Consider the following 11,379-nt stretch of genomic DNA (forward strand, 5'->3'; position numbering starts at 1 on the left):
CATTTGTTTGATGAAAAAAAACAGTGAGAGCTGAGGAAAGATAAACACTAGTTTGATAATTTAGTGACACAAGCCCAGATACTCAGATGCTCTGTTTGTGTCAGAAGCCATACTTTTGCTTCAATAGCTGACTACATGGCCCAGGAAAGCTCACTCCTGGCTGTGGCAAAGAAGCCCAGGCACAGGTAATTAATGATGCCTGAGCTGGAACCCAGATATAGAACACGAATAAAAACGTCTGAAAAACTGCATTCATGTACCATCTTTCCCCCTTCCATTTTGCAACACATTGTTTTTGTGTGAAAAGCTATGAGCTAAAGACAACTTCATCAATAATTGGATAACATGCTTTACCACCATTCCTATCTAAATTACAGTACAGTAACTGTTTTGTTTTATTAAATGTGACATTTCCAGATCTTTTTATATGTGATAGCAGATAAAACTTATAAAATATTTTTAAATTTTTTCTTTTACTCTGTCTTTATTACCATAGAACAGGCCTTCAGCCACAGTAGATTCTTGTATATCATAAACTTCAACAGGGGTTTGTAATCTTTCACTAGCATCTTACGCTAGTTATTTTTGCTATGTATTTAGGAAATTCAAAAATTCTATCTATCTCTTCTAGGAAGGAGAGAAAACATAATTATCCCTTTCTAATTATTGCACTTTGACTTCCTTGGAATATTTACTTCGCATCAAGATTTGTTTATGTTCACTGATATATTGGTTAAGTTTACTCTTCATTTATTTTAATTTTATGTTCCAAGGATATTTTACTGAACGCTCACTTTAAGACCTTCAACTGTGGCCACCCACATCCTGAAATTTTCTCTCTACCTAATCCTGCCTTATGCCATAACAGAGTAAATATTTTTTTTAATTTTTTTACGAAATACATTTCTTCCCGCAAAACATACACATCCCATAGTATTTTCTATGTTATTTTAAAAAGCCTGTGTAGCATTGCACGGTGTGTGTGTACATAAGCATGTACACATGCTAACCCCCCCCAGCACATACACAGAGCTATTGTTGAAAACTTTCATTAAAACTTTGTAAAGGAAGTTCATCTGCCACAGCTCAGGATGTCCTGTTTCTGTGAGGGGCTTTGGCTATTGCTTGGCCATTTTCTCATTGAAAACATAAGTAGAAGACTTGAGAGCATTTAGTCTTGCTAATATTAAAACAATCTGATTTGGAAAGGGTGTTTTGAAGGATTTTTTCCCACCAGCTGGGAATCTTGAGGCATGGACACAGCACACTTAGTTTAGTATCCTCTGTTCTGCTGTTGTCAATGGGAAGGACGGGGGGAAACAATTCATTCTGTAAGGATGGGATACATTCTCGTCATCAAGCTAATCTTGAAATCCAGCTGTTGTTCCCAAGCAATATCTGTGTCCCTGGTTGTCTTTCAATCCAAACCATAACACAGCCTAGCCAGGGCTTGTGGGCTCCTGGCAGTGGTGTTCCACCAGAGCAGGTGGGCTGGAGTTCCTCCCCTGACCTGGCCGGCTGCAGAAAGCAGCAGTGCTTCTGAGTGACCTGGTCAGTCAGAGCAGGTGGGCCTCATCACACTCTAACCCAGCAAGGGATATGCATGCTCCTCCCCTGTCGGAGGGAAGAAACAGAGATCCTTGCCTTCTAAAGTATTGGGGACATAATTTAGGGTTAGCATCTGGTCATAATATATATTCACTTGTTTTAAGAGACTGGTCGCTTTGTAAGAGGATGGAGGCAGCTCTGTGGCTAGTTTGGATTCTGATTTTGTTTTGAATTATTGAAAGACAAACAATAAGTTCAAACCTCAGGAAAATTATTTCATGATTGATCGGTGATATTTGTTTTACTCTAGTACTGCTCTCCAAAATGTTCACTTTTAATTTTACAGTTGATCCATCTGCAAACTGCAGAAAGTCCCAAATCTCATTTCCACTGAGCAACAGCTTTCCTTGTTTGTGTTCCTCATTTGGAAATAAAGGATTGTAGCCACCAGAGGTAACAGTTTACACTTATGCACAGTGATTATGAGTACCCCAAAAAAATGTTCTCGGTTGGGACAGGTAACAGACCCAAACAGAGAAAACTAAATGCCACAGGGGTATGCCCTTCTACCACGAAAAGAAGAAGAGGAGAGAAAGGGACAATGGGTGGAAAAAAGAAAGTGTATGAGGGGTCAAAAATATCAAAATAAAGTACCAGTGGGGAACATGGAGCAGAGAGCCCAACAGCAAAAAAGAAACTGGGGGTGGAGAAGGGTCATTAATAAAGGCCCTTCATCATATTCTTCCCATGCAGGCTTCCTCTTCCCCGCATTCTCCCCCTCCTCAGTTAGCCATGTTTCTCCAAAATGGAATGACTGCTGGCATTTGTCACAAGACAGCATTGGTTGCTGCAGTAGGATGGAAAAGACAATGGGGAGGAACTGGAAGTAAAATGACTGCTCTATGCTATGCCTTTCCTTTTTGGCATAGAAAGCAGCATTGCTTATAAGAGAAAGAATGAGACAGTGCTACATTCATCCTACCATCACTGAGTCCTACAATCCAACAGGAACTACAAGCCATGGACAGTCCTTCAATCAGTTTCATTGGAGCAGAAAATGAAACAGCCTTTTAATTCCCCTGTCCCAAGAGGCAGATACACAGCCTTCCTGCCCTACTGAGAATACACCAGTGGGCAGAGGGAATGTAACATTCTGCGGTGTCTTAGGCATAATGTCCATCTGTAATACTCTTGGTGGGTCCTCACCATTAAAAATCTCCCTCCTGTTTGTACAGCAGTAATACGCTACATGCAAAATTGTACAGAGGCACGTTAAAGTCATATCATCATCTCATTCTTCTAAAAATTATTTCTGCCTACATTTCTGTAAGGTGAGATAATTAATTTTGCCAAACATAGGACAGAGTGAGACTTGCTGGATAAAGAGGCAGCATTTTAAAAAGTAGGGCTGTTTGGAAAAATTGAAAAGACATTGCACAGTTAATGCAAAATTCTACTAGAATTAAAATAATACCTTGTCAAAAGCCCTCAAACTTACATTACGGCTACTCATGAAACACTTTAATAATTTTTTTAAATTAATATATTTCATTAGGCCTAACGAGAATGAAAGTAGGAATATATACAATAATAATTCATTTTTACTGTCCATCCAATCAATCTGTATTTTAAAGCTAGGGAAATTAAGAAACACAAAATGGGAAAGTGACCCACACAGAGTCACCAAGAAGTCTGTGGCAATTATTAACAGAACCCAGCTCCTAGCCAGGAATTGGTTTTATCTTGATGAAAAGTGACCCACACAGACTGGGGAAGAGAGAGACCCGAAGCAGCAAAACAGAGGTAGGATATGACATGGAAAGGTAACAACACACTACATGTGATTTAACTACATTACCAAACACACTCAAATCTTTTTCTTAAAGACCCTATGCAGGATCGGGCCCTTTTGAATAACATGTTAGCTGTGTAAGATCAGTGTTTTTGAAACCACTTCTTTTGACGTCATCCAAAACCAACCAAATACTGACAAAGTAACAACTGTTGCACTGGTTGCTTTCAAGATTACTCTTTAGCTCAAAATAAGGGTATAAGGTTGCTGTTGCTACCTAACACCTTTTGCTTTTACTTAATTTTTAAAATGTCCATTCTCATCAATGCCATGGCACTGAGTAAAAGGTTATTTGAGGAGCTAGAAGAGGGCAACACACTAGCTGTCATTCCCTCCTTCCTGTTCTATAGTAAGGAGCATGCTGATGATATCAGGAACTGAAAATTCTCCCTTTTGGTAGATTAATCGATTGGAGAGCTTTACAGTAGACCAATAAAATGAGCAAATGTACTCACCAGTCTAACTCATTAAGAAATGTTCCCCATGTAATTATAATGCAGGAAAAAGAAGGTTTGCAATGCTTTTAGAGTGTAAAAATCGAGAATTTACACGTTTTAATTGTTTTCATAATAAAAAGGCAATATTACAAATATTTTTGAAAGATGAGGATTCTTTCATGTGTTGAGAGACTTTTGCTAGTCATTCCTGTATATGCTGTGATAGACTTATACTGTGATGGCACAGCCACACAGTGCCATCTAGTGTTCTGTGGCCATACAGGAAATAACGTCGAAACCTTCGAAAGGATATTCCAAATTATTTCACAGTAATAAACACGGATTAGTTTTGTTTTTCAGAAATACAGTACTATGTGATAAAACAATCCCACCTAATATTTGACAAGGCAGATACTATTCTGAACTACCATTCTTTTTTTGAGTAGCACTGAGGAAATTATTAGGAGAAAGCAAAAGAATGACTGACTATAAAGTAAGCATCATTTAACTGTCATCAGTAGGATATATAATCATATTTAGAGCATATAGTATATTGCACAGAATCACATATTGTACCAGAATTTAGAATAAGTTTGATCAGGTGTACCATTAAAAAAAAAAAAAAAAAGAGATGAGAGGAGAGGGAGAGAGTGAACAACTAATTAAAATTATGCCTTGCTTTAAGGGCAAATATTCGGTCCTTAGGGCTGAAATATGCACAGCAAATGCACAGTTAATTTCGGACACAGTTATCCAAAACTATACAATACTGATCTCATATTGCTCTGTTGCTCACAGGATCAGACCTAATTTTCCACTGTCTCAGCACTCCAATTGTCCTTTTAGTTTTGGGATCTAAACTAAAACCCTCCAAGCAATAGCCTACTTAATTTGTAAGTATCAATCAAAAATTCCACTGCCTACTTACAAAGTAAATGGTACTTGGGTAGGAAATAATTCTGCTGCACTGGAGCACACACGAAAAATGAAGTGATCTCAGTGCTGCAAAATTCTACTGTAAAATATCGTGTGGATTGGCTGCATCTTAATAATACCTTGTAAAGTTTAGGAAATCTTTGTGCTGTTGTAGAGACACAAAGGAGAGAGAATCCAATTTGCTTTTCCATGCAGCATATAAGCTCCCTTTCAGAGTCAGATCCTGAATTTGTATATGGCCTGAACTATTGTGCTTTTAATCAAAATTAAGAAGAAAATAATTGACTCTGTTTAGTGACTATCATGAAGACCAAAATATTTCCATTGACTCTGTTTAGTGACTATCATGAAGACCAAAATATTTCCAGCAAGCAAAACAGCCCAAGGGAGGGCTTGAATAGAGGGAGCAGGATGGTCTTAGATCAGTTTTGGCCAGTTATAAAACTGCATCTTGAGGCTATAGTTACCTGAAATGCTGTGACGCAATCTGGAGACTTGCTGCTAATGAAATGAGAAGATCCTGCTTCCATTCTTTTTCCCTCAGAGGCTCTGGCACTCATTAGACCCCTCTGTGACTTGATTCAGCTCAATAACCTGAAAGAAAATTATTCATTGTTTCCACTTGGATAATAAGCTGAGACTGTTTATGAAAAGATATGATGTGTGTGTATGGAGTGGGTGTAAGGGAAGGAATCAGAATTAGGCAGGGTGAATAAGAGGGAGGACCAAGACATTCCCCTTTTGCTGTGCAGTTGGGAAAAAAAAAAAAAAAGCTAACCAGATACAAACTTTTGGACTTCTAGCACTTTTAGCTTTTCATCTTAATTTTCAGTCCACTTGCTTGCTGTAAGGTTGGTTTTAATTCCCTTCCCCAACAAGGAAAGAATTCCACACTTTTGACTTTGTCTCATACACTCATCCCTCTGACAAATGGGGGTACGCTGCATATGGTGCATGGGGATGGGGCAGAGTTAGGGCTGTGTTTTTTATGTTTCTGTCACTAATATTTCTCCTGGCATGCTGGGCTGTCTGCTGTTTTTTTTCCCTTGAAACATTTTATAAAGCCACTACTAGATGTCTCCAGCTGCCCGGCTACGTTATTTATTTAGATATGTAATATGTGCCTTCATAAAGATCCAAGCACTTATTCTAGTCCAAATGTACAAACATTGACATATGTTAATGATCATATCATGTATTGCAAAATGGCATGGCTAAGCATACAGGGATTATGGGCACACAAGAGAAAGAGCTGTGGTAACACAGTGTAAAGGTTTCTACCCAAATACGTACTCTCTGAAAACCAAAAGAAGCATAAATGCAATTACTCGTTCACTGCACAATTTAAAAACAGTTTGTAAAGAATATACATATATATTTTGCCCCAGATTAAGCAGGTATAGCACCAGCTGAATCATTTTTGTCCACGCTGTTCTGGAAATCATCTAGTGACATCTTGTACTCTACTCAGACAGTTTGTCCAAAAATGGATGGTAGTCTTCCTATTAACTCTAGTGGGCAACCTGATAAATGTCAAGAGGTTTACTTGGAAATAAATGGGGAAAACAATCTGATAACTATTTGACCAAATTAATTCTATGTCTATTTTTGTTTCCAGGATTTTCTTTATTTTCTTGGATAGAAAGAAAGTAACAAGAATAAACACAACTGGAAACTGTTCTTGTGAGATATACTCTTCACTAAGGAGCTGAATAACCATTTAATCTTGGACCTGAAGACAACCTTCATATCAAACAGGTAAATAGTTGTTTGGCTAGCAAATCAAAATACTTCTGCTTAAAACAAATGAAAAAATGTTAGATTTTAACAGCCTAACAGAAATGGCTGAGATTTAAACTGACACTAAATTCTTTTAGCTCTACTTCTGAGAGATAAAAATATCTTTTACTTTCTGAGCCTTTTCTTTCATTTATTTGATCATGAAGAGAAGATACTGTAGATTTATGTGTTGTTTGTACTGGAGAGCACAGCTGTTTTAGCTTTTCTGTCAGACCCCCAGGATCCTGTCTTTATAATGACTTTTTAAAACGCACAGTGGGTTTGCCTAAGCAAATTTAATTTGTATTACATTCTGGATCCAAAGGAAAGAAAAAAAAAAACAAAACAAAACCAGAACACCCCCCCCCAAAAAAAAACCCCACCCCCTCCAGTGCCACCTTTAGAAGAGAGGGGATTTTATTTTAAATAGTGTAAAAAAGTCCTTTAGTCTGGTATGGGTAAGAAATTGCTTTAAAAAGTTGGCCCTGTCATATAGGCTATTTAAAGATACAATAGCAAACCAAAGGTATGCATTGCCCTAATTAACAACAGCAACAACAAAGTAAATAAAAAGTGCATATTGTTAAATAGCAAACTACAGGAGCTTATTTCCATGAAAAATTAATTTGGGGAAAAAAGAAAGAAAAAACAAGGTGACAAAACAAATCCTAATAAACCTAGATGAATTCAAAGTAATATAAGATGAAAACAGGAAGGCTTAGGGGCAACATGAAGAACAATTAGGAAATTTAGAGAAAAATAATTACATAAACCAGAAGAAGTGAACTTGTGAAAGAATCCCAGAGGCAGATGGAGTATCAGAGACAAAAAGAACATGAGAAAGGAACGGCATGCAGTTAAGAGTGGTTTCTTGGCATCACTAAGCAACAAGATGGTCGGTTGTGAGGTAACTGCTCTTTAAACTGGAAAAAAAATAAACAAAGAAAATTATGATAGAGACTGAACCAGTTTGGGGAAAAATTAATCTATTTAACTGTAACAAGTCATCTGCAGAAAAATGTATTCACCTGCTTCTGAAAGAACTGAAGAATGAAGTGGTTGTGTCTATTAATAAAATCAGCTATTAAGAGAAAAGTCTGGAAGAAACAAAATTTTGCAGTTACCATTGGATAGGTATTAGAACAGCTTATAACTAGAACGATATGCTTCTATGTCAGGTAAATTCATTGATAAATTAATTAAATGAAAAACGATAAAATGATACAATAGTCCTTAAGAAACTTGGATAAAAAATCATATCTCCAGGCTACTTTGGGAGAGTGACAAAATATGACAAAGTGTAACTAGTAGACTCATCTGATTGTATTTTTATGAAGCCTTTGACAACAGGCCAGGCAATACACATGATACACATCTAGGTTTAATCTGGACAGTCTAGGTTTCAGAACATTCTGTCAGGTCTCAGGTTTCAGTGAAAAACAGATAAAAGTACAATGATGAGAGAAAGGTATTGACTACTTCTGTTAGCAACAGGAGAGAAGGGAAAAATTATAATTAACCTTTGAATTGGAGGGTGCCATCTCCTCCAAGCATTCCTGTCCCCAGAGAATGAAACAGACCAACAAATCTGCCAGGGTCCTTGCTCTGTCCTTCTGCTGTGGAAATAAAGGTATCAGATATGGCCCATCCTGCCCACATGTAACAATTTGTGCTGGACACCAGATTTAGTTCACAATGCCCTGGCGAGTGCTTGGATTCAGATGGACAGGACTTTAGATAGTGATGGAATGAGAGGGAGGTTACAAAATTATTAAGAAGGGGGAAAACAACAATTACTCAAATTCTACCTTACTTTGAATAATACTGAATATTTACTATTATTTTATTCCTGACAATTCATTTCTAAAAGGTAAGTATTACAAGAGCAGAAAGGAAGAATAAAATTTATTTGAAAAATATGGAGTCTTAATTCAGAGCTTGCTGAAGTCAGGGAAGGACTTCCAATGGCTTTAATTGGCTTTGGCTCAAGCTCTTATAGTGTAGCAAAGAAAACAATATAAACTGAAGTGGGATTTATATCCCTACTATAAATAATGTATGTAATCTCGATTACTGGAGACAGTATTTGTATATCTAATTTATCATTATTAAAGTGAGATTATGGCAGCTTTATGTGAGACAGAGGCAAATCTGGGTCATTAATGAAAACAGTTCATTTACATTATCCGCTATAACTACTCAGGCACTTTCATTCTTCATGTTTAAAATCTCAAGCTTGCCCCCCTGTGGCTCATAGGAATATAGCACACGTTCATAGTATAAGTTCGTCTGAAACGACACTGAAAATTAAAAATAAAGAGCACGTATAATCCTTTTTGTTTTGTCATTTTTCCTTCAAATTTGAAATACAAATGTCAAATAGTCACGGCACAAATAAAGCCTGGACGGACATTTGCTCTTCAATCTATGCTTACTGTGAGCACTTGCTAAAACTGACAGCACCAAAGAAACAAACTTGGAAGACACTTGCATAATGTTTTACTCATTCTGTCTCACTACGGATATTTACATAGGCAACAAAAGGCAGCTGTTCACACGGGAGGATAACGGCTACAGCTGAGCTCAACTGCTTTAGTTTCAGTGGGCATCTCAGCTATTATTTGTAAAAATGGGCTTTGTCCAGCAGAACTACCCATAACTCTGCCCCCGGAGGTAAGTTTGGCCCAGCAGCTTGGGACAGAGTTCTACAGCCACACTGATCTGTCCCTGCTGTTAAGTATCAAAATAAAATTGAAAATAAAACAGCTTCAGATATCTATATGGTCTTTAAGATAGAAAATAGCCACTTTGATGTATTAGCAAAGGCTCATGCATCATCATCACCACCATCATCAAAATAGCTACCCAGGGCTCTGGATGGCAATGCAAATCCAAGGCTACAGACCTTACAAAACAACTCCAGAGAAAATAATATTCTCTCCCTTAAACAAAAGAAAATGGCAAATAAGATGCTTGCAGGTAATATGCCTGAAAATAGACAATCATATTGCAAATGACCACCCCAATAATTTTAGCAAAAAAATACCCCACTCCGTCTATGTACATGGGGAAACAAAACAACCACATGTAATATATTATTCCTTTAAAGACTGATTTGATTATATAATAAGGTTTGTGTTCTCTCTCTTACTTCAGCACTCTGACTTCTCTGTGAAAAATAATTTCTCTTCAGACTAATCCATGCAGGTTTAGTAAAAAGAGCTTCCAACCTGGTCCATTGTGTCCCTCAGAAAAATGGATTGCCAGATTCTTTCTTACCAGGAACAAGAGAACCAACCATTAATTTTAAAAAGGTCATGTCATCAACTGTGGACATGTACACAGCCTGACTGGGTTCACTCTGTTTCCTCTTACAACAGCTGGATGCACAGTTACAAAACCTTACATTTTGTATTTTTCACTGTATTTTTCCAAGAAAGAATTCTTCCTTCCTAACAGCTTCTTACTACTAATTTGACATATTTATTATTCACAAAGACTGGTAAACTACAGCCCCTTATTTTATCAATTAAATAGGCAAAGCATGCTCCTAAGCTCCTAAGCTCCTAAGCATGCTCCTAATGCATGCTCCTAAGCTCCCCATTTGCCTTCTCTTTCCCTGAGATGTTAACCAAACTAGTTCACAGCAGCCATCTGATCCTTTTGCTCTCCTGAAACTACCAACAAAAAGGAAATTAATGCCAACTGTGGAGGTGATTTTGTATTGACACTTTTTTCCAATAGAATCCAGACTTAGACCACCAATGTGTTTCACAGGGGACATCCACTCGTCATCAGATGGTTGTAATTTTCCAACAGCAACTGTCCTGGGATGCATTCAAAATAGTAACAAAAGCTAAGAAAGACTCTTTATTTCATTATCAATTTTTACACTACTGATTCTTCAAGCTGGTGTTGTATTTTTAAGTATACCAATATAAAACATCCTACTTAAAACTGTTACTTCAGTACAAATATAAACCACAAATAAAATATAAATTGATATTATTTTATAAATTATGTTAACCTGCTATACTTCCATCTACAGTATAGTTAGTTAATATTCCCTTTCATCCCACCAGCCAAAAGGCTAATCCTCACAGCAGCTGTTACTACTCCAGTACAGAATGAATGTGAATTTAACCTCTCCTGGATATAGCCTAATAAATTGTGTTGTTTTTCTAAGCACTTCTGTGAATTAAAATGGATGTTGGCTTGCCATCTAAATTCATGGATAGGTCTGAAGCGGCTTTTAGGCAAGTCGCCAAATAACTTCCCAATTCCCTTATAGGGTATAGCTCTCACTCCAGAGATCTTCTAAGCAAGAATTGAAAAACAACATCTTCTCCATTTCCTCAAAATTATTTTTCATTTTCTTAGCATTATTTCAATAAATTATGCACAGAATTACATTAAAATAATATTAAGTGTTCATTTGCACTTTTCAATTCTCAATGATTTCAACTTAATTGTACCAATACAAATATGAGAAGAACATGCCCTTCTGCAACCTTTCTGACAATGCAAAGGCCAGGATATTGAAAAGCTTGAATATAAAACTCAACCCAGCACACGTGTTTGGATATTGAATAAGGCTGAGGAAAATAGGAATACTCCCCAGTACAAAGACGATCTATTATTAGAAACAAATATATTTTTCAGCTGATGCTTAACTTTATTCTAATGAAAACCAATATATGCTATAAAGCATTCTTTTCTCCAAGCCTTCAATCTCCATTTTCAAAAGTAACATAATTTAGACTTTGATTTGGCAAAGCAATGAACAACCCACTAAACTTTAAAACAATTTGAAATCTACAGAATTTA

Source organism: Ciconia boyciana, chromosome 7 (assembly GCF_034638445.1).
Source record: "Ciconia boyciana chromosome 7, ASM3463844v1, whole genome shotgun sequence".
NCBI classification, from domain to species: Eukaryota; Metazoa; Chordata; class Aves; order Ciconiiformes; family Ciconiidae; genus Ciconia; species Ciconia boyciana.